Source organism: Gossypium hirsutum, chromosome A01 (assembly GCF_007990345.1).
Source record: "Gossypium hirsutum isolate 1008001.06 chromosome A01, Gossypium_hirsutum_v2.1, whole genome shotgun sequence".
Lineage (NCBI taxonomy): Eukaryota > Viridiplantae > Streptophyta > Magnoliopsida > Malvales > Malvaceae > Gossypium > Gossypium hirsutum.
In genome coordinates, this window is record NC_053424.1 from 105538328 (window position 1) to 105564670 (window position 26343).

At 34.0% G+C, this 26343-nt stretch overlaps 1 non-coding gene across 1 annotated transcript; it reads left to right on the forward strand.

The window, feature by feature from the left end:
* Positions 1-16491: 16491 nt before the first annotated feature.
* On the forward strand, positions 16492-16597 carry LOC121207597 (small nucleolar RNA R71). Its single transcript, XR_005902688.1, has one exon. It is a non-coding gene; the product is annotated as a small nucleolar RNA R71 (small nucleolar RNA).
* Positions 16598-26343: the final 9746 nt, after the last annotated feature.

Sequence of the window (26343 nt, forward strand, 5' to 3'; positions counted from 1 at the left end):
TAATTTTTCGAATGCAAACATTGAATTTTTTTTGTAGAACTACAAGGAAAAACGTTTTAGAGAGTTTTTTCCACCAAAAAAAATACGGCTGCTAGACCTAGGTTCCTTTTCCTTTTCGTGGTTAATATTGGTAACACTCTCTCACCTTAGGATTTTTATGATTCCCTTTTATTTTAATATCCATATTAAAACCAGAATCACCCCTTCTTGGTGCCAAAAAATATATGGAAAATATCATGTAATATCCTTTTCAAAAAGATATTAATTTCCATATATTTTATGTTTGACTGAAATTATTATAACACTTTATTTTAATAATTTCGGTAAATAATACATAACTGATATTTTATATGAATCAAATTCATACATTTATTTTAACTATGTTCTCTATTATTGTATAATGAATTTGTACATATACTGTGTTTATTATTTAACTATCAAATTAAATTAATTCAATAATTAATATAATTCTCGTGACAGTTAAATTTAATACCAACTGTGTTTAGATTCTATTCGTTTAAACCATAGGGTGTGACCTTATAGGCTCTTGTAACATTGGTAGTAATACTACAACACTTCAAACGTTACAAGGAATGAATGGCATCTAGCAATGCATCATCGCTACCCAAGTTACAAGAAGTTGTGGTTCGACATAACCTTTCTGTGATAAATGTTCATATATTATATCATTTTGTCCTTTATATCTTGATTGGACACAAGTCATGGAATAGCCACACTTGCAAAGTCCAATTTCATGTTACTTGATACCCAAAGTAAACTACATTAAACAAATAAGTGTAATATCTCATATTAACTTATTTGAGCATGGTCATGCATTTCTAGTCTCACTTCATCAAGTGGCCTAAGATATTGCTCCCATTATGTAGGAGGGACAAATCCTATCTTGATCAATCATATCCTACTACATAGATTGTGGCATACCTAACATCAGTCTTTATAGTACAACTTATTACAATAGACGTTTGACTGTATCAAAATATACGGCTCACTACATTGGGACAAGAATGATATCAAGTTTAAGAATCGTATACATAGTTATCACTATGAGTAATGTTGTTACTATTATATAATAATCCAAGAAACATAGTAATATTGTTACTATTATATAAAAATCCAAGAAACATACTCATAGCAGGTCAGTCCAATATGTTGTTCTATAACATATACTCATGTATTGATTTTGACATCCCTATGTCAATGACAACACTTTGTCATCAATCAACTACATATTAGTCTTGACGCATTATTGTTGTCAAGCCCACAATAATACTTGACTAAGGACATTTTAAGAATAATCATATTACTCACGGGGCATTATTATAAATCAGTTTTTTTTACACACACTGAAAGTGAAATTGAAATAACAATGGCAATGTTTTTTTATTAATAAACAAGGTAGAATAAATATGTGATTACAATCATCTCATGATTGGTCTTTGGGCATAATCTAACACTCATCGATATAATAGAAGCAAATTGGCACACAGTTCCTTATCAAATCGTAGACAAAGTAAACCTGAACTCTTCTTATCCTATGAGATGTCAACTATATCTCATTTTGCCCAAAAAGTTAATAGGGCATTCATTACTCAATTCATTATCATTCAATATCTTAATTTACATCAATTCTTATTGTAAATTCACTTATTCAAACATATGGCAATATCAATTATCTCAACATGTATTCAATTTCATATTTATATAGAATACACAAATTTTCACATATATTCAATTTAGTCCTCAAGAACATCAGTCATTTCGAATCAATCCAAATACATTTCATTATCACAAATTGACTCACCTTATATTCTTACCATGCACACATAGTTCAAAATGCAGCAATTTACAAATAGTTCGATTTATAGAAACACAAACCGTAAACTCCAAGCTATTCGTCGATGACTTTGTCTTTTCCATTCTTTTTCGAGAAATTCGAGTTCACGTTAGCTAGAAAATAAAGAAAACATATAAAATTATCAATAGAAAACCATTTTCACATTAAATTAATCAGTTATACAACTTTTACATTTTATTCAATTTAGTCCCTAAAACATGGGCTAACATGATTTTCAAATTTAACCTCCAATTTTTTTTTATAGATTTCACTCTAGGCCTAATTTAACTTCCTAATTCTCATTTTTACCAAAAATTTCAAAATTTGTGCAATTTAGTCCACATTGCACAAAATCATCAATTGACTTTACAAGTTAGTCCTTTTTTAGTACTAAGCTTAAAATCTATCAAATTGGTCCCTAAAACTTCAACTATTTAACAATGGTGGCATCCTCAAATTTTAACAGTACTAAAAAAATACAACATGGGTTAGCTAGCTTGAGTTCTCGAGATTTTGAAAATATAAAAATTACAAGAAAATGGACTAAATTGACTAACCAATTAAAGCTTGAAGCTTAAAGAACCCTAGGCCGATGTTTTTCTCTTCTCTACCTAGCTCAATTCGATTTGATGAAAGATGGAAATAAACTTTCTATTTCAATCCACTAATGTATTATTTCTTATGATAAAATTTTATGATAATGTTTTTATAACATAATTATCAAATTACAAGTTTAACCTTAAATACATCCAATTCTTATTACAACCATCCGTTAACCTCACTTAAGTAGTATAATTTTTATATAAGGCCCTCACACTAAATTCTAATTATAGATTCTTTAAGAATTAAACTTTTAATGATTTTATGATTTAGTCCCTGCACCGTAGTTAAACACTAATTCGATAAAATTAGCTGACTGAAATTCAATTCACTTTTAATATAACTCCATAACTATTTAATAAAAATATTTACAGTTCTAATTTAGATAATCAGGGATCCAAAACCATAATTTCCAACACTACTAACTTTCGAGTCGTCACAATCACCCCTTTAAGAAATTTCGTCCCCAAAATTTACCTTAAAAGAGGTGGGAATATTGGGATCTCATCGTCTGTTCCAATTCGTAATTTTCTTTCTCAACACTATGGCTACGCTACAAACTCTCACAAGTGAAACACATTTATTTCATAATTCTTTCACCTCGTAAGCTAAAATTTAGACCAGTTCTTGCTCGTATGACAAGTCTAGTTGAATTTTGAATTCTTTCACAGAGATAATGTGAGAAGGATCCAATCATTATCTCATGAGTATCGACACGTGAAAAACATATTGTATTTTCTGTAACTTTACCTGTAATGCCAACCAATACACAATTGGTCCAACCCTTACAGTGATTTCATACGGTCTGATAAATCAAGGGTTCAACTTTCCCTTTCGACCAAATTGTAGAACTTCCTTCCACGGTGAATTCTTTAAAAACACATTATCACCCACAACAAACTCAATATATTGATGTTTCAGGTGAACGTATGATTTCTTTCTATTAAATGCTTTTTTCAATCTATTTTGATCACCTTAGCTATATCTTCTGTTTCCTGAATCAATTTTGGCCCACTTTCACACAAATCCGACCAACAAACAGGTGTTCTAGACCTACGATCATTTAATGCTTTATACAGCGCCATTTGATTGCTTGACTGGAAGCTGTTATTGTACATAAATTCAGCCAAAGGTAAATAACATTCCCAGCCCGATTCAAAATCAATTATGCAGGCTTGAAGCATATCTTCTAAAATCTGAATAACATGCTCTGATTGTCCATTCGTTTGCTGGTGAAAGGCAATACTGAAGTTTAGGGTGAAAGGAAATACTGAAGTTTAATCTCGTACTTAAAGATTTGTGCAACTGTTTCCATAATCTCAAAGTAAACTGGGGATCTCGATTAGAGATAGTCGACATAGGTACGCCGTGCAATCTAACAATTTCTCGAATGTATACCTCAACTGGCTTTAGAAGTGACAAATCGTTTCTAACTGCAATAAAATAGGTTGATTTCATAAATCGATCAACTATCACTCAAACAATATTTCTTTTGCTTGGAGACAATGGTAAACCTGTTACGAAATCTATCGTTATGCGCTCCCATTACCATTCAGGAATCGAGATGGGCTGAAGAAGTTCAATTGAAACTTGATGTTTAACTCACTGACAAGTCAAACATTTAGCAATGAACTTGACTATCTCTGTTTTCATTCGGGGCCATCAATACAATTCCAGTAAATTGCGATACATTTTCGTTCCATCCGGGTGTATAGAAAAAGGGCTATCGTGAGCTTTGCAAAGCATTATCTCTTTCAATTCAGTAACATCTAGAACAAAAATTTGATTAGGAAACCTAAAACAACCACTATCATCAATGCTAGAGTTTTCTATCTTACCACGTTGAACCATTTCTCTTTTTGCTGACAACTTGGCATTAACAAGCCGTGCCTTTCTGGTTTGTTCAAACAACACCAGCTTGATTTTCAATTCAACCAAAAAACTGCGATTGCTACTAATATTATATTGAGCGAACATTGCCCGCAACTCAACTGTTGGCTTTTTGCTCAGCGCGTTAACTATGACGTTAGCTTTACCAGAGTGGTAATCAATAACACAATCATAATCTTTCAAAAGTTCAATCCAGTGACACTATGTAAAATTAAACTCTTTTTAGGTTAGGAGGTATTTAAGACTTTTGTGATCAGCATAAATATGATACTTTTCACCATATAGATAGTGGCCCCAAATCTTTAGAGTAAAAACCACAATGGTTAACTCTAAATTATGCATCAGATAGTTGCGTCCATGTATTTTTCGCTAGTGGGAAGTATACGTGATAGCACTAGAAAGAACATAGGTTTCCCCCTCCTTATTGGTTAAATTGTTCCCATTTAGTTTATTAAATTGCATTTTATAACTCAGTGAATCCTAGCCTATTTTATCCTTAATTTTACTATCTTATGGCATTAATGTCACTACATGAATTAATTCTGAATTGCATCCAGAATTGTCGCCGCACTTGAAAAATGTCTACATGTCGCTGCATGGGTTAATTTTAGATTGTGTTCAAAATTGTTGTCGCATCTGACAGCTATTCGGATAATAACCAAAATTATGTGAGTTGTCCAGTTTAGTATAACCAACATGTATGAACAAGGACAATATAATTTTAGGGAAAAGACACCTGTACTGTAGGGGAGGACATAAAAGGTGGACATGAGAAGAAAAAGGGGCCGTCTTGAGTGGTTTTTCTCCATCATCATCTTCATCATCCGACCTTGTAGCTTGTGGCCATGGTAGCTTAAACCTCTCAGGGTGAGCCAACGTGAAAACTAGATGCAGAGTAGCTCCTATCGAGGAGACATAAGTATGCGACAAGAGGGAATAGAGAGATTCAGTCGAGTTGTCTAGGGATAGTATTCTCCATTCGAGTCTTTCTTATTTCTTTCTAAATGGTAGTGATTACTTTCTAATTTCTGGTTGTATGGAAGTACTGATGAATTCTTGGTGAAATGTTATCTTATTTAATCTTGCCTTTATTGTTAAATCATGGGGTTTGAATATTTTGTTTACATGGAAGTGTTATTGCATTCACTGACACTAGAAAGTACAGTTCTAGACATTTGATCCATGTGTGTGCACATTTCCCCACTGCAAGCCGTTTGTGCAAGTAGATAGGACCTGGCTATACGGAAAATATACATAGATCATACTTCTTACAGTTGCTTAAGATAGGAACAAGATCGTGCTTCCGATAGCGTTTGCCATCATAGATAAGGAAAGCATGGAATCATGGAAATTCTTCCATACAAATCTACGGAGGTATGTTATTAGTAACGATAATATTTGCATCATCTCCGATAGAGGGAAAGGATTAATTACCACCTTTAGGCGTTTCGGTGTGCCATGGAGATCCGTTTACTGCATCTAGCACATCGCAGCCAACTTCCATCAAGATGATAAGAATGCAGACTGGCGGAGGCAAGTTGTAAGAATGGGTAAAGGATAACCTTATCTTTTCAATATATGTTTTAATGTTTTAGGGCGATATTGTAACTTATCTTTTCTTAATACATACATAGCGCATGAGCTAGAGCTACACATTTTTTGGCAAAGGATGACTCGACTTGAGAGTGACATGGAGGGTCAAATGAACACATCTTTCTGACAATGGTTAGGTACTATGGGGCCATGGCAATGGGCTTAAAGTTTCGACCGGCTTTCACTATGGTCATATGACCACTAGTTTGGCGAAGGGGGTTAACTCCGTGTTGATGAAAACATAACATCTTTCGATTTCATCTATCTTCTTGGCTACATTATACAGGTTGGCTACTTTGATACCAAGAATGGGGCAAGGTCAACCAGATGGAGGTGGGACACGTGTTTGTCGAAGATGTCAGGAATGCAATGGTTGTAAACCGGTGGATGGCGAGGTCGATGAGTGTAGAAGTATATTCACGATGTAATGAAACATTTTGAGTCACAGAGGCCATCGGTCGTCAACCCGATATACCACCTAGGTTCTACAGAGTTGATCTCTGAAATAGACGATGCGATTGCAGGAGGTTCCAGGCACTTTATTATCTCTGTGCACATGTCATGATAGCTTGTGCTAAAGTCTCGTTCAATGTTGAACAATTTATCGATGAAGCGTAAACCCTTGAGGGCACGTTGCGTGTACAGGAGAACAAGTTCCCCATGCTGCTTGCCCTATCTACCTGGGAGGTGCCTCCGACGACTTTCGAGCCCTATTAATTACATTCACTACATGTAGAGAGGATTGAATCTAAAATTAATAGGGCAATTAATTGCATTCACTCCGATTATTGTAATTAATAGCCCTATTAATTACATTCACTACATATTGCAAGAAATTGAGATGTAATTAATAGGTCATAATCGAAGTAAATGCCCGTTCCGAAACTACCATATTGGACAATCGTCGTGATAGGGTAGGAATTGAGATGTTGTTCAAGCCCTATTAATTACATTCACTACATGTAGAGAGGATTGAATCTAAAATTTGTCTAAAATTTATTGCAATTAATCTAATTTGAATTACAAAGTTAGTCTAAAGTTTGTTACGTTTATATTTTTGTTTAATTAAATAACGCATTTTAATGTAAATTATACAAACTTTATTATTTAAATTGCAAAAACCCCTAAAATTAATAATTGAAATGGTAAAAAAGTCATTACATAAATATAAAGTTGACTATTTAAATTGAAAAAACCCGCTAAAATTAATAACTAAAATGGAAAAAAGTCATTACATAAATACAAAGTTATTTAAATTACAAAACCCCCTAAAATTGATGATTTGATGGTATGGTCCTAGGGGTATATTTTTGTAGAGCTCAACATTCACGTTGCGGGTGATTGCGACAATCAACGTTCTCTTCACTCGTATGTAGGGGTGTGTGAAACATAGATGAAAAATCATATGTCTCAAATGCCATCAATGAACTTGAGCCAGGAGGAGTGGAGTACGGCGGTGGATTTGAGCCGAGATGACTAGAGTACTGAGATGGGAGTGGGCTGAAGATATCAAAATCTGAATGATATCTGTGGCTTGACGAGCCCGAAAAATAGTCATCACCCCCAAATCTGGATGATAAGAATTATCCCCAGAGTGTAGCTTTGGCTATGCCTTTGGCTTAGGTGTATGATATGGATGTGGAAGGCGTTGCCCAAGTCGTGTCATGTGCAAGGGGACTACTATCAACCGCCCACCTAACAAAAATGGTTTCCCTATCTTAAGGTACCACTGTATGTATTATAAAGAGGGCTACAGGTCTAAAGCATGATCCATCTGAGGTATCCTCTCCAACCGGTTGTTCCACATTGCAATATATTCTTCATGCACTTCCGCCTAATCATTTCCATGTTTCCCCTTCTTGTTAATCCCATAGGTCTCCCCCAATCGTACTAGTAGTGTCGGGATATACTATATGCAGCCGAACTACCGGAGTACTCGACCGCCATGATACCGCTCCACTATCTGGAAAATGATAACGGGTGTGTTAATACACCATAGGTTTGAGTGGACATAGGCAAATGAAGGAATAGCTACCATAATTTTTGGAACAAAATATGACATCCAAATGAACTGCACAGTTAATAACGTGAGTCGAGTGAGATAAAATAATAAAATAAAGTTGATATTGGAAAAACTTACCCCTTCTCCAGCATGATTCTCGATCATCAGATTGTATATCGAAACTGTGTATGACCTCCCGATACCCGGATTAGTGCTCCATCTACGAAAACAAATTGTTAGAATAATATAATTCGAAAAAAAGTTAACTAATTGTTATAATGAGTAAAAATTTGTCACCTATTAACGAGTGGAAATACATATGATTGGTGACTAATGGATGCCAAGAATGACATCCGGTAAAACGCCTACGACTACAGCAATATTAGGCATCTTTCTATGTCTACCACAGAAGGATCTGTAGTCCAACAAAGTTCGCGATACAACATGGCTAAAACTGCAAACCCCTAATTGTACGAATGAGTGTTATGCAAATTAGATAATAAGGGTAAGTACATCAAGTAGACTTTATTTTCATTTGCATCCGGCATGAGTACACACCCTATAAGGTGCATAATGTAAGCTCGAAAGGCGTGCATCACCTTCCATTCACTGGCAGTACTCGACAAATGCTCGAAATTGGCCTTTAGCCATGAAAACTTTAAACTCATAAATTTTCCCTCATTAGGAGAGCGTCCAAGTAAGTCATAGCAAAGGGAAGCCGGCCTAGAGATCGAACTTAAACCCGTGACCGCATTCCCGTCGATGGGGAGCCCGAGCTACAGTGCAACATCCTGTAGAGTGATGGTGCACTCTCCGCATGGCAAATGAAATGTGTGGGTCTTCGGACGCCATTACTGGACTAAAGCGGAAATTAAGTCGTATCGCAGATCAAAGGTCCAGATCAGTGCCGATGATCCGAATCCGGCTAACTCCAAGTATGATATTAGGTGTTCATTTGGCAGAAACCCTACACTATTAACATGGCCCCTCAATGCGCGGTAAGGGCCCTGATATTATTAAATTAGAAAAATAGTTAATCTAATTTAATTCCGCAAATAACGTGAGTATCAAATAACAATTTCATTACCATCTCATTAATAGTATTTGATATGTGATTATCATTATTAATCAAAAAATCCATTTGTTGCAAATCTGCAATTAAAAAAATAAATTTATTTAATTTGTTGCAAAAAATACAATAAATAATTTAGAATTTGAGAAACAAAAAAACATAGTAAATATCACATAATTTCCCATAATTTACCTACAATAAAAAAATGATGTTAGTTTACAATAATAATATAATTAAAATAAATATAAACTATCTAAACATAAAAAATATACGAATAAAAAAATAAAAATAGAAATAGAAACATACCTATTTAGTTTCTTTCAAACAACTTATAAAATCATATAACAACAAATTTAATTAACATTTTAATAAATCAATAAAAATTGTTAAATAAATAAAAGTCAAATAAAATTACATTATAAAAAAATTACATTAAAAAAATCACAAAATGCTAAACTAAACACCAACAATTTATATAACCTAATAATAAATTACTAACAATATAACTATAAAATTACTTTTTAAATAAATTACATTACTAAACACTCACAAAACCTTAAACTAAACACTAACAATTTATAACCTAATCATAAATAACTAGAAAAATAACTATAAAATTATTTTTAAAAAATTTACATTACTAAAAAATCACAAAACACTAAACTAAACACTAACAATTTATAATCTAATCATAAATTACTAGCAAAATAACTATAAAATTATTTTTTTAAATTTACATTAATAAAAAATCAGAAAACACTAAACTAAACATTAACAATTTATAACCTAATCATAAATTACTAATAAAATAACTATAATTTTTTTTCAAAATTTACATTACTAAAAACTCACAGGACACAAAACACTAAAAAATTATAACCTAATCATAAATTACTAACAAAATAATTACCAAAATAAATTTACAATAATAAAGAATCAAAAAATACTAAACTAAACACAACAATTTATAACATAATCCTAAATTACAAACAAAATAATTATAAAAGAAAACCAAAAAAATTACATTCATAAAAAAATATTAAACCAAAACCATATACACTAAACATAAATAATTTATAGATAATAATTTATAGATAAAAATCCAGTCCAGGTGGCGTTACACGCACGGGTATTTTCAACCCGTATTTTGACCCGGTGACCGTATTTTGACCCGGTATATATATTTTAAAAAAATAAAAAAAATAAAATATATATTTTTTAGAAGACAAAAAAAATATTAGAAAAAATAGGTGGTGCAACCTATGAGAAAGACACCACCTAAAAAAAATATCTTGGTAATTAATCCCAGTGACAACCCATTTCAGAATTTAATTTTTTTATATTATTTATGTAAATTAGCCTAAAAACAACACAAAAAAAAATGAAAATTTTTCTATTTTATCACCATCTTTTAACATTCGAAGAGTGATGATAAATTTAATGGTGTAAATTGCGCATCTCATGTCAACCTTTCGCTTTGTACATCTTACTTTATTTGTGATATGGTTTTATTTGATTATTTGTTTATGTATTTTAAAAGATTTGAGTGTAATTTTCAAGATTATATATTAGACAAAAGATAGGATAAATAAAAATTTTAAGAGTCTTTTGTAATTTATTTATTTTATTTAAAAAGATAATGATTTTAAAGAAATTAAAAGTCAAGTAGAAACTTTTTTAAAGACCTTCAATATTATAAGTTTCTTTATAAGTAAAAAGGTCAAATTTCCAAAATAATACAGGTAGTAGTCAGGTTGTTGAGCCAATTATACTTTTCATTGCGCCAAAACAATACCTTCTCGTACCATGAAATGACACTTTTCCTAGTTGAGTACTAGGTTTGTTTCTTCACTCTGCCTTAGAACCTTGGCTAGATTGGCTAAGCAATCATCGTAAGTGTCTCCAAACACTGAAAAATCATCCATAAAAACTTTCAAAAACTTTTCCACCATGTTAGTAAAAATAGTCATCATACATCTCTGAAATGTAGCAGCTGCATTAGATAAACCAAATGGCATGCGTTTAAATGCGAATGTATCGTACAGGCATGTGAACGTTGTGTTGTGTTGGTCCTCTGGTGCTACTGTGATCTGATTGTATCCTTAATACCTGTCGAGAAAATAGTAATAATCTCGCTTCGCAAGTCTATCCAGCATCTGGTCCAAGAACGACGAAGGAAAATTATCTTACCTAGTCACTTTTTTCAACTTTCAATAATCTATGCAAATTTTCCATCCCGTAACCGTTCTGGTCGGTATTAACTCGTTATTTTCGTTCGTAATAATTGTAATACCTCCTTTCTTTGGCACGCATTGGACCGAACTTACCCATGAACAATTTGAGATGGGATAAATTATGCCTACATTTAACTACTTGATGATTTCTTTCTTTACCAAGTCCTTCATAATGGGTTCAATCTCATTTGTCCATCAATCGTCCCTTTCTCGTCATCTTCTAAGATGATTTTGTGCACGCATACAGATGGAATAATACTACGGATATCGGCTATGATCCATCCGATAGCCTTCTTGAATTGTTTCAATTCTGAAATAACTTTCTCTTCCTGCTCTTTAGTTAACTCTGCTAAAATAATCATAGGCAAAGTTGAAGCGATACATAAATAAACATATTTTAAGTACAAGAGAAGTACCTTTAGTTCCAATTTAGGTGACTCCTCGATCGACGATTTTGGTTAAACATAATCTCTACTTTCTAATTCCAAAGATTCAAAATGAGATTGCAGATTAAATCCCTTCTGGTTAGCTTCTAGCAAAGCTATGTATTCCTCCCCCTCTTTATCATTTGGAGGGTCTAACATCAAAAGTTGTTGCAATGGGTCCTCAACAGAGTTGAGTTTCCATTTTACACCTAAATTCTTTAACTCGAATACTATAGAACACTCGTCTATTGCATCAGGAAATCAAATAGATTTAAAAACATTGAACGTTACTTGATCATCCTGTACACGCATGGTGAGCTTGCCCTTTTGCACATCAATAAGGGTCCTTCCAGTTGCTAGGAAAGGCATTCCTATGATTATTGAGGAAAGGCCTTCCTAGGATTATTGACACCATTTTATCTACTTCAAAGTCAAAGATAACAAAGTCAGCAGGAAAAATAAATTTGTCTACACGTACTAATACATCTTCAATTTTTTCTTCTGGATGTGCTAAGGATTGATCTGCTAACTGAAATGTGACCGTAGTTGGTCTAACTTTACCTATCCCTAATTTTCTGGATACGGACATGGGCATTAAGTTGATGCTCGTACCCAAATCACATAGTGCCTTACCACAATAAGTTGTTCCAATGTTGCAAGTTATGGTAAAACATCCAGGGTCCTTCATCTTTGGGGGTAGTTTATCTTGTAGATATGCACTACATTCCTTCGTTAGAGCTATCGTATCGAATTCTCCAAGTCTGCGCTTCTTGGATAGGATATCCTTATTGAATTTGACGTAGTTTGGCATCTGCTTAAGTGCTTCTACTAACAAAATGTTCATATGAAGTTGCGTGAGTACGTCTAGAAATTTCTTGAATTGGACTTCATGCTTCTACTTCTGAAGTCTTTGAGGGTAAGGTGGTGGAGGGTTCTAAACTTAAATTGGGCACTTTGTCTATTATGGCAGTTCTACATCTAACAAAGGTGTTAGTTTATCAAAATTGACTGGGTCAGAAGTTACATTTCAGATTTTACAAATTCTGGTTCTAGTGAAACTAGAGTTTCAACACTTGGTTGAATTTCCTCTTTATCTTAAGCATCAACTACCTTTCCCTCAACTTCTACAATGTTGGGCTTTAATGTCTTCCTACTCCTCAGAGTCAATGCTTTACAATGTTCTTTCCCTTGATTTCTTAGATTCTGCGTATCACTAGGCAAAGGACCTTATGGTGGGTTCCTGAGTTTAGTTGTGACCTGGCCCATTTGGTTTTCCAGGTTTTTCAATGTGGTTGCTTGGCTTTGGATTAAGGCATCATTTTTCGCTAGGTATGGCTTCAACAGGTTTTCAAAACAATTAGAAGGTTCAGTTTGAGGTTGTTTCTGAACTTGTTAGGTAAATACATGTGGCTGGGTTGGTCTAGGTTGTGTATAAGTGTTACTAGGTCCAGCCCTTTGGTTACTCCAAGAAATTAATAGGGTGGTTTTGCCAAGATGAGTTATAAAAATTGGATTCCAGTCCTTGCCTTCCTCGGTTCTGGTTCTTGTTACCCACGTAAAAAATAGATTCTAGGTTTGATAGATATTCTTCGAACAAGTGCCCTTCCCCAGAATAAACATAGGATACATTTTTGAATTGATTTGGTGGTTGAGTTGCAAAATTATTAAACCTATCAGTGGTAAATTTTTTAAGGATTAAGGATATCGAGGATACCTAAGATGGGAGTGAAACGAGAGCGTCCACCTCATGTACTCCTATGACTTGTCTTCTTGAAGTTGCTTGATTGGTTGGCTATTGATAATTGTTACTGGCAATCCTCTCAATAATTTCAGAAGTTGTAACTCCCCAATTTTCGGGAATTCTTTGTATGTTGGCAAATTTAAAATTTCTGTGTTCTGTCTGTTTAGTGTAGGTTTAATTATGTTAGTGGGCCTCTAGAAGGCCCAAGCTTAAGTTAAAACTCGGTAGCTTTAGTAAATTTTAGTTCCATAAGAAAAAGGGGTTCTGGTTAACTGGGCTTTTAAGTATTAATTGGGTAAAATAAAACACAAAGAAGCAGGTGGCAGAGTGGCATGTGACGCCACTGGGAAGGCTATAAAAGTGGCGTGTGGATGCTAGGGAGAACCAAGGTTCAAGTCACAATGGGAGCATATTAAGGGAATTATTTTTATGTTTAGAAAGGGTAAGTAATGGAACTCAAGTAAAAGACTGTCAGGAGGAGTTTGAGTTGCTCAGGGGATTGAGTAAGGAGGGGATAAGGGAGAGGATTTAGGAGCTGATTAGGGAGAACAGTGTTGGCCGAATGGTGGACTCTTGGGGAGCAAGAGTTGGCCGGCCAAGGGTTCTCTTTAGAGGGAAAATTTCGGCTAGGTTAAATGCCAAGTATAAATTCGGCATTTGGGGTAAGTTGTGCCATTTTTCTGACCATCCTTCCTCCTCCTCCTTTCTTTTCTTCTTCTCTCTATCTACCTTCTCCTCTTCTTTTATCCATAGTTGAATTCTTCTACCATTCTACTCTACACCACTTTCTCACTATTATTTTTAAGCCTTACAGCCGAATATCACAAAAGCCAAAATCCCGAAAGTTCATATTGTCTGTGCTGAATTCTCCTAGAAAAAACCTACTAATCTTCTTCATCCTTTTTGATCAATTCTTTCTTTTTCTGAACCCTAAACCTCTGTCGACAAAGCCACTACAAAACCCTCATCTTTTCTTCACTGTTACAAAAAGCCGAAAACGCATAGCCATAGGAACATAGCCGAATTTTAAGATCACTAAAGGCTCAAATTTTGTTATCATTTGAGGGGTTAGATCTGCATCAGAATCGAGTAAGAGTTAATTGGAATCATTGACTGAAGGAACCGGTGGTAAGTTTTTGAACTTAATCTTTATTTCAGGTTTTTAGAAAAGCCGAAACCCCTAAAGGTTAGAGAGGCTGTCGATTTGGGCTTGTAGCTCTAAGGGTTGTTATAACTATTTTATTTTGATAATAGTGGGATCTAGAGACTATTGATCGAAGGATTGGACAAGTGGAACGACTGAATCTAGACATAATCGCTAACTTCGGCAAAGGTAGGATCGCTAGTGCCTAAGTTGCTTTTTGCCGAATGTGGTAAGGGGTTAATACGTAGTTCAATTTCGATAGTTAGATTAACGTGTTAGTAATCCAATTGTAGGCAGTTCGTGTGTGGATCTCGTCAGCATATCATCGCAAACAGGTGTGTAACTGACACCCTCTTATAGACTAGATCGACAAAAGCCGAAAAGCCAAAATGCCAAAAAGCCGGTATTTTGAGAACTTGCGAGTGTGCGAATGCTCGTGATATTATAAGTTTGATGTATATGGTAAATTAAAGTGATAAGATTGCAGAGTGAACGATTCCGTGTATTTCGATGTTTTTGGGCTTAATGGGCCAAAAATCGGGATAGTGGGCCAACGGGCCCAATTCGGTAAGAAAACGCGGTAAGTGTTTCTGGCTGTACGTAAATGGCTATGCTATGCATGAAAACCTTAAGAATAGTTAAATTACCTGAATACCCCTATGTATGGAAATTATTGATGTACCTTGGTGCAAAATTACCATTATACCTCTAGGGTTACTTTTGACTGAAAAGCATGACGATCTGATTCTGTATGATGTATGCCATGATTGTATATCTGTTGCATGGGGACATGGGTTATATTATGGAGGAAGCGTCCTGGTGGCTACACCACAATTATCTGATCTGGTAGCTCTGCCACGATTTTTTGTATCTGGTGACTCTGTCACATTATCTGTTCTGGCAGCCATGCTGCATATTTCTGTGGCTTGTAGCGGTTGGGTGGGTCGAGTAGTCTCCCCATATGGTGAAAGGTTGGTATGGGGGTGCATGTGGTTGGATATGGGTTGGGTTTTGCACAAACATGTAATATATGTTCTGTTCTGTTATGGGCCTATGGGCTTTATTCTGGATTCCATTCTGGGCTAAGGCCAACTTATTATGTTTTCTGTGGTTTGAACCGATATAGGCTATGGTTGGGTTAATTTACACACTGAGTTTCCCCAAACTCACCCTTTTATTTTCATCCACGCGGGTAATCCCCAACCATAGTGGGCTTGGAGCTGTGAGGGATTCGGAGTGGCCACACATTCTGCAAGTTTGATTTTCTTCTGGTGAACTGGACATCCTTTTATTTACGTTTAAGGTTTTGGGTTTTTTTTAAATGTAATAAGGCCACTTAATTATTTTTTTGATGGGTTTAATATGTTGTATTAAGATAGGTATTACTTATATTTAACTGTTGAAATTAGATAGCTTTAGGGCGCGTTTTCAAAAAACAGTAATTGATTTCAAAATAACACGAAAACAAGCAAAGCTTCTGCAATGAAAATATTTTCCAAAATTAATCACTTTTCCTTAAAAGGACTTAATCAAATTGGTTTCCTGAAAATATACATGACTTTGAGGTGTGGCAATGGCGGTGTACATATCTAGGATTGGATCCGAAGGGAGCTTGGTACTTAAGCAGTTCGATGGACTCACCTCCTCTTTTTCTGGTTTCCTACCTGGTGCACAGCTTCCATTCACTTTAACCTACAATGAAATTATCTTTTAAAACACTAAGTAAGTTCTTCTAGATCAGCAATACTAAAATGTTTTGAACGCTTCGATGTGGCATGTCGGATCTGGCCATAACGTTTGGGCCGGGTTTGGGTTGTTACAGAAGCCTCGTTATAAAACTTAGAAAGGAGAGCATTGTTAGTAGAAGCGTCTACTACCATTCTCGTGTGAGAATTGAGACCATTCTAGATTGTCTCTAGTTGGATGGAATGTGAGATTCCATGATGAGGGCACTTTTGTAACAATTTTTTAAACCTTTCCTACGCTTCATACAAGGACTCGTCATCGATTTGTTGGAAGGTAGTAATCTCATTCTGCAACTTAGAATTCTTACTAGGTGGGAAATACTTAATAAGGAATCTTTCTTGCTAACTCTTGCCATGTGGTAATGGAATCTAGTGGGATGAGTTCAACTAGGCTCAAGCTCTGTCCCTTAGTGAATATGGGAACAACTTTAATCATAATGCATCTTTGAGTACTCCTGTTAACTTAAAGGAATCACTTACCTCCATGAACAATCTTACATGAAGGTGAGGATCTTCAATAGGCGTTCCACTGAATTGACCCACTACCTGAAGCATCTGGAACATGTCTGGCTTTAGCTTGAATTGTTGTGCCTTGATTTTGGATCTCCTAATAACCCGATTAAGCTCATGAAACAATGACACGAATACTATCTTCAGGCTATATCCCTATCATTAGCAATAAGGATAGGAATTTGAGCATGGTTTGCTCCGTTTCCTTGATTTTGATTTTCAAATTTCATTTCTTCGGTTCTTCTTTGAACAGCTTATCTTCTTCTTTGTTGAAAAGTCCTTTCAATTTTAGGATCTATGGGAATAAGTCAATAATTTGATCAAAAATCATAAACACTTGAAACAATCATAGAATAATAATTAAATTAGAATTAAATAGAAAAATAAACCAAAATGCAAAATTAACAATTTCACAAATGATGTCTTTTAAAACAGTCCTAAGCAACGATGCCAAAAACTTGGAACAATGGAAATGTGCAAGTGTACACAATCATATCAAGTAATAAAGTGAAAAGTTAATGTCTAGTTATTGTACTCATAGGGACTGTGCAAGAAAATATAAAATAAAACAAGTTGGTGGTGAAAACAATGGTTGATTTGAAGAAGTGATCTAAAAAACTAAAAATAATTTAATTAAGTAAATAAAAAGTAAAGTAATTCAATGCACGATTTCTAAAAAGATGGGTTAAATCAAGATGACATAAATGTGCTAGATCAATTACATTCTTTAACTTAAAATTACTAAACTCATGTTCATGCTGTTACGAATAATTTCACGGCAACTTCGTATTTTGCTAACTAATGCACATACAAACTTACTAAACCAATTAATCTCTTGAACATATTACTATGTCAGTTTAAACAATTAATCAATTTTCATAAGCTTGTATAATATTAAGTGAAGTAACAACATAGTCCTATATTAAAACAATTTAATCACAATAATCTTGCAAGTTATACAAGGCTAATGTACCGTTTAGTACCATCGCTAATTTAACCTTCACCTACCTTAGAAGATTAAACATGCATCAATTAAATAATGTTTCATTTAATTACAATTTCAATACAATTAATAATTAATTCATTTGTTACCTTACAATTAAAATGCAAATATAACATAGGCTTGATTTTATTTAATTGAATAAATTACCAAGGCTTAATAGCAACACAAACACGACTATAATAATTTAAGATGACAGAATGCAATCAATCTAAAACGAATTAAATTTAAGCCATTTTAAATAAATCAAGAAAAAAACACAATAAATATCCATGTTCATGATCACAACATAATCAAGAAAATTAAAGAGAAGGGAACTAGGAAGCAAATCTAGTATTTCTTTGAAGCTAGACTAGTGCACTCCTCTCCTTTCTCTGCTTGTTTTATTAATTTGAGGCCTTCACAAACACTTGAATGCAACTACTCCAAGGTGGATGAAAACTCTTTTTCAAGAGGAAAATCATCAAGGGAATGAAACAAAGGAAAATGGGAAGTAAGAAGGGAATGGAAGAGAGAAAGTGAGTGAAAGAGAGAGATGTGTAGGAATTAATGGTGTGAGAAATGAGTAAGGGAAGAGAGGTATTTGTAGGTGAGAATGAATGCTAAAAATAGAAAATAAATTTCAGCCGCTCCTCTTCCCTTGGCTGACCATGCATAGTGCAAGTTTGAATGGCTCAAACTTGCTATTTTTAGCTTGGGGCAAAAGGTGGAAGCCATGAAAAGTGGAGGGGGTTGAACAAAATTTAAGAAAAAATCAAGGGATATTTTGAAATTAATAAAATCAAATAAATAAGCTGATTGGGTCAGCTATAAGGATGGTTTTGGGTTGCTAATTTGCTTGGTGGACTATCTTCTTTACTTAGCACAACTGGGCCCCCTTTCTTCTTCAGACTTTATATTAATTTTGGATCAAAATTAATTATAAAATATGCATGATAACTATTATTGGATCGTCCTTTCCTAGAGAAAATAATTAGTCTTGCTCTTGATCACTTGATGCACAAAATTGCCCTAATGGTTCAAGCCTCTCGAGGTGTCTGCCGAGCCAAATTTTCCCTTTTATGCAAAACTGTTAAAAATAAACCAAATTTGTGAAATTTTATTATAAAATAATTAAAATTAATTATGTTAATAATTTAAGTGAAAATTAATTATTTTATAATTAAAGTATGAATTTCGATAGAAATTACTATGAAATTGTATGAATTAAAGCTCAAAAGGTGCTAAAAAAGTCAATATATTTTTGTGTTTCCACTTTACCTCCACGGAAAGAGGCCACACATGATGTTCTCAACTCCAACCATGATGACAATTTTTTTCCAACAATCGTACGAACTTAGATGATGAAAATTAGCAAGATTTGTGTAACCTCCCAAACCCGGCCTAGACATTATGGTCAAATCGGGAAGGCCACATTGGACACCTTAGTGTCAAACTTACCCTAACGATAGTTAAAAACCCTCAAGTACTTCTTTTTATAAAATCGTGGTTTCTATTGTTATCTTTGGAAAAGGTCCATCTACTTAGTCCAACCCTGCTTAGGTCAAATTAGCGAATTAGGTGAGTCTTTGTAAAACCTTACTGATGGTGTTGCCTTTGAAAAATCATTTTGTTATCTTCTTAGCAATAGAAATGTACCATTACTAGTAAAATTATTAATTTAGTCACATATCATGCATAGTCCATTTCAACATATTATAAAAACCATGTATCTATACCAAAGATGCGTGTCATGCATGCATGAAAAACCCCAAAATCTTAAATAGTCCCCAACCACAATTTAAAGAAACTTTACAATCCAAACTCGAATAATAATAATAAAATAACCTAAAAATATAATTAAATTAAAATAATATGACGAAGTAAAGTCCAAAGTCAACCGTACTTCCGAATGCCAATTCCGATCCTAAGTTCGATCATTACTTGAGAAGTTAAGGTAATGGGGTGAGCTTAACTAGCTCAGTGTGAGACTAAACGAGTATTAAGCATTCATACATGCAATTTCATAGAGGTACTAAAAGCACAATCAAACATTAATAATAATAATTTCAAATGCACATGATCGTGAAAAATGCACAAGTGAGATCCTACCCATACCATCCGCTATAGATCATGAGTTCCCCAGAACCCGTCTGCCAAACTCCAACGTATATGAGCAATGCTCGATGTGGTAAAACCATAAATAATCAATAATGGAATGAAACTGCCAAATATATAATGCGATATAATCGCCAATCCTCTCGGTACTCCAAACACAGTGCACTGACTAACAATATATGCGGATTTAATATGCCGCCAGTACTTCATGAAACTCCTCCGTCAACCCCAAAATCCCATCCCAATGCATATGCAATATGTCATACAAATTCATACACAATCACATTTCAATTTTATTCGACATGGTCAACATGTCCTCAATAATCACATACTTTCAGAAGAAGGAAACAACGTTTCAAATTTTCAAATTACCATTAAGATGGTATTTATCAACATCGTTCAATTCGCATGCTTTACGAATTTCATTGTGCATCATTAGCAACCTCACATATGTATATATATCATAGTAAATATTTCATGCTTAAAACTAATATTTCAACATTTCATACCATTCCATCAAACATTCTCTTACCACATAATATAACTATGCATAACAATCTCAGTTACACATTCATACAGTCAAACTAGCAATTTGCCAACACACCAATCTTTTATGGCTCGAAACGTACCTAGTTCAGCCACTCACAAAACTAATATTTTGGCTACTATGCCAAACCAATCAGCAAGCTAATTACCAAATATAACATAATATTTATCATTACCAAACAAATTTTACAAGTTTAGGACCCACACCTTATTTTTTTGCTTTCTCGTAGCACCCTAGTGCATCTTCCAATTTTCCTTAATAACCCTTTATACGATCCTAAACCAAAATTCAGTATAAATAAGTCAATTTAAAACTTAATCAACTCCCAATTACCCACTTATGGGATCAAACCAATTTTCGGATGAATAACTATTTTACGAATTCAACTAGTTCGATTCCTTACCTTGTCTCGATGTGAACCGTACATACGATCTTTCTTTGGCTTTACGGTTGACTCGAGGCATTTGGATCATCACGTAATTCCATAATATACTAAAAAATCAGTAGCTAATAATTATTCAATTCTTTCATTTAATCCCATAACATTTACCCTACAACTATGTCGAAGCAATAATTAATTTTACACTTAACTGCATTTACGTTTCCCTATTTGTGAGATTTGAAAGCCCAAATGATCAAGAACGTTTTTTTACCTAATTTACATGGTTTTAATAGATGACTAGGAGGGTTAAAGAACTCAAATTAAGGCTGAAATTAATTGGGCAGAATTCAAGAAACAAAACAGCCCCTTACTCTACACATATGCGTACGCACCACTGCCCATGGTGGCCGAAATTGGGGCTAAATTTTAAAATGATTTGAAACCTCATTAAAATATGGAAAAATACATTTAAAGAAATTTAAAATCCCCTAAATTTCAGATCTGAAAATTTAGGTTTTTAATGGACAAGACCAATTAAGAAATTGAAGAGAGAAGAAACCTTACACAAGCTAGTCGAGAGAAATGACAATGGCACTTTCTAGGCAATGTTTGGGATTGATATTGGAGTTAAAAATTCCAGATTTGGGGCTTATTTAATTGAGGAAAAATTTCAGCAATATATTAAAGGAGATGGTGCACAATCTTGATGCAAAAACAAGAAGAAGAAGATGAGAAAAAGGGTGGTGTAGGCAACGACAACAATGGAGGAAAAAAAGGGAAAAGAAAAAAAAGTAAAGGTAAAGAGAGGGAGAGGGGGTTAGGGACGGCTAAGGTAAAAGAAAATAGGTTAAAAGGCTGATTATTTTGATAAAAACATGTATTTATACCAAGGTTACTAAGCTTGGATGCCAACATATAAAAAAACAAGGGAATTTGCCAAAAAAAAATAAAAATTTGTAAGAGTTGAGACTTTAACTTGGGACCTCCAACCAACTTTCAAGCTTTCACATTTAATGACTTGCCATTAGGCCAATTCCCTATTTTTGATATATTTCTAAATTTTATGGAGCTAAATTTGGGATGTTACAGTTTGGAAATATGGACTATGTTAATGAACTAAACATACTCGAAGGTGTCTTGATCCAATTGACATAGAATCAAACATAACAATAGATGTAATTGCTAACATAAAAGTAGAAGTAACCACTAACATGGAGCTTAAACTGATTTTAAATGAAAATGTAGAATAGCTAATACACTTTTTGGCCATAGTAGAGAAGGTACTAGCTAAAGAGATCGATGGGTTCAACTCATTTTCATTTGAAAAAGGAAATAAAGCTTGAGTAACCAAAACTTCATGCAACATAGAAGGAAGGAATCTCAAGGCAATAATACCCCAGAAAATGATTTGGGGTTGGCTCAAATTTAGTACCAAATGGCTTGTAATGTGGATGTTGCGTCGGTCAGAGATAAGGCAACATTGTTGGAATTGACAGAAAGTATAACAACCCGTTTTTATTCAAATCGAAACAGTGGTTTTAGGACCACAAATTTGAGGTCAAAATATTTATTTTATTATTATTTTAATATTTACAGTGTGATATTATGTTGGTATGAAAATTTCGTTAAGAAATTTTATCATTTAAATGGTCAGTTTGATAAAAAGGACTAAATCGCGTAAAGCATAAAACTCAAGTTCTAATAGCTAAAGGTGTCTAATAGCTATAGAACCTCAAAATAAGGTCCTTATGTTGTAATTAGGTGATTAAAAAGGTGGGTGGACAATATTGGACATTAAGTGGATGATATTAATGGTATTTCATTAAGGTATTAATGGTATTTCATTAAAGTTATATTGGTAATTAGCATAATTAACATAAAATAAATAAAACCAAACATTTCTTCATCTTTATTCATCTTCCATCATTGAAAATCAAGAGCCAAATACACCATTATTAGGGTTTTCATTCGATTATGCTATAATTTCCATTTAAGGTATGGTTTTTATCCCGTTTTTAATTATTTCTATGTTTTTGAGATCATTACAGCTTAATCTAGCTAGCCCAGGGACTATTTTGCAAAAATATTAAAGATTTTGAATGATTCCATTGATGAATAAGTATGTGTTTTGAAGTTTCTTGATAGATTATGAATGTTTGTTAATTGATATACAAGTTTTGTTAAGTGATTTTGAGTAAAAATGCAAAATAGGGATTAATGTGTGAAAATGTAAAAATGTGTGGTTAAATGTGTGAATAAATGAAAATTATGGGCTGCTAAGGGCATTATGATAATTCGGCTAGCATGGTCTATTATGAGTTTAATTAATTTGTGTTTTTATGTGATAAGGACTAAATTGTGAAAAAATGTGAAAGTTTAGGGGCAAAGTGTAAATGTGTTTTAAAGAGTGTTTTGGACTAAATTGAATGAATAGATGATTAAATGAGTTAATTTTGAATATACTTAGATCATGAAAAGTGAAATACAGACTTGGATCGGGGAAAAGATAAAGTTATTGACTAATCTACTCGATTCGCTGTTTTCACATTCGAGATAAGTTCGTATGTAATAAGCGTTGTTATAGTTATGCTTTAAATTATTTGATATTGCATAGATTGTTTATATGAAATTAAAGTTATGTTTGACGACGAATCAACTATATATATGGCACTTAGTGTGCAATTCGGAATAGCTTCAGCTATATATGGCATTTAGTGTGCGAGATCGAGATAGCTTTGGCTATGTAAGTCACTTAGTGTGGGAGAATAAAATAGCTTTATTGACACTTAGTGTTCGTGATATCGAGTATTCGATAGTATTTCGAATAGGTATGAACTCGTTATGAATTTGTACAGGTATGTACATGGAAAGTAGGAGCTTTAAATATAAGAAGTTATGAAATTGTATATAATTATATGAATAGGTATGAGGAACGTTTGTTTGTTATCATAAATTACATGTTAATATGTTTAAATTGATGAATGGTGTATTTATGATTAGTTAAGTTCATATCATATGAGCTTACTAAGCTTATTAGCTTACTTTGTGTATTTTCCCATGTTTTATAGAGATATCGAAGCTAGCTCGGATTCGTGGATCGTCGGAGATCGTTTCACACTACCAGTTATCACTTGGTACCTTTGAACTTTGGTATATTAAGTATATGGCATGTATAGGTGTTTTGAGTCATTTTAATTATGGATTGATGGTGATTTTGGTCAATTGTAATGACTTGTAATGACATATGTTTTGGTTGTAAATATGGCCATGAATGTTGGCTTAATTTGGTAGGTTTGATTATGTGCATATATGTGCATATATGTGCATATATGGTTGATATTTTGAGTCCATAAATGGATATGTGAATGACTTATATTATGTGGTTTGTGGAATTGGTATCATGCTTTTGAATTGGTGCAAAATGATGTATGTTAGGTAAAAGTTTAACTAGTTGATTTATATATGTATTTTGGTATGTTTTGATTAGATTAAGCTTGAGGTATAAGCATATTGGTTGCCAGTACTGGAAACAGTATGAATTAGCCTTGTTTATGGCTAAATTGGATTTTTATTTATATTATAGATTGGTGTCATTTTGGTTGTTTAGGTGAGCATAAGTGTGGGTGGCAAATTGGCTTCGTAAATAGCCTATTTTTGTCCACACGGGAGAGACACGGGCGTGTGTCTTAGCCATGTGTGACATATGGTCATGATACATGGCCGTGTGTCCCATGGTGTTGAAATTGAAATGAATTCAGTATGCTCCACACAGTCTCACACACGGGCGTGTGATCGGCCGTGTTGTACAATTAGTATAGCCCCTAATTTGCACATGGCCTAGCGCATGGGCGTGTGACTTGGCTGTGTTGCATAAGTCAGTATACCTTACAGGTTTGGCACGACTTAGCACACGGCCTGGCACACGGGCGTGTGTGGCCACTTCGAAGGGCACACGGGCTAGACACATGGGTGTGTGGTTGGTCGTGTGACCCAAGTCAGTAAGCTCACTTGTTTAGACAAGAGGTATGACACGGGTTGGGACACGGCCATGTGCTCCCATTTCGAATGTCCATACAGCCTGTGACACGGGCATGTCTGGTGGCCGTGTGAGACACACGGCCTGGCCACACGGGCATGTGTCCCCTGTTTTGAGAAAAATTTTCTAAGTGTAGAAAAGCTTCCCAAGTTATTGGTTTAGTCTCGAACCTCTTCTAATGCATGCTTAAGGGCTCGTAGGCTTGTTTAAGGGACACTATGATTGGTTATGATTGAATTGTATTTGAGATGATAATATATATTTATGAAATATATGTTTAAAAGTGTTTTAAGTCCAGTAATGCTCCGTAACCCTATTCCGGAGTTGAATATGGGTGAGGGGTGTTACAGAAAGGGTTGGTTCATATACATTGACAGAGGAACAAACATTGGATCAAAGTGTCAAGAACTCGTTGGAAGTTTTCCTATGGTGGTGACACGGATTGTCTCGATTTGTAAAGAACTTCTAATTCCTGTTTTAAATTTTGTTAGTTTTTATTTTATTTTATTATTATTAATTATAGTTGTGTTTTAGTTTCTTTTTTCCATAGTAGGTGAAGATATCATGGAGTGACGAAACCATAAAACAAAAATCGAAGAAATAAAAAACTGGGCTCGATGTCACGACATCACACCCTAACATCATGACATCATAGACAAAACACACCTTGCAACATTGAAGGCCCAAGTTCATCTAAATATTTGTAGAAGTTCTATAATCCATTATCGACACTTCGTCCTTTTCTTATTATTTCTATTTTTATTTTCTTTCATATTTCTTTTTGTAAAATTTTTTTAGGTACTTTCCATTCGCTTGAAGCACAAAAACCCTGAGATTATCATAACAAGAAGGATTCGATCTACTCAGGGAAGTTTTCTTGTTTGCACTTTAATTATTTTACACTAAGCGCAATGTATGTTCTAAAGTGTAGGGCATAGGATTAATTTTGTGTGTCTTTTGGTTTGTGTGTTTACTTTGATTGAATTGATTATTTATTCACAAAAAAAAATATTATTGTTTTTTGTTGCATGGTGCTTGGATTATATTAATATTATGAATAGCGGTTGAAGATAAGAAAGCATGTAATGGTTCTTGTCAAGCATGGAGTTTTTTATTGATATAAGATAATTTGATTATTTTTGAAGGAAATTTATCAGGTTACCTAGTTAAATTGCATAATAGATTAGAAGTACCTAAGTAAGAATGTTTTGTTGCATAATAGATAGCTGTAGAGACATGAATGCTTGAATTGATTATTATTCATTCGGTTTAATTTGAAGCATGAAAGAAATTGTGTATGATGGGATGCTTAGGGATGACCTAAGGCATTGTTTGAATAGCCAGTTCTCAAATGACTATACCTTAATGCTATAAATCCCTAATCTCCTTATTTAAGCCTGATAACTCTTTTTTGTTGAACCTACAAAAATTGAAACCCAAAGACCACACATAAAACTTGAACTCTTCCCT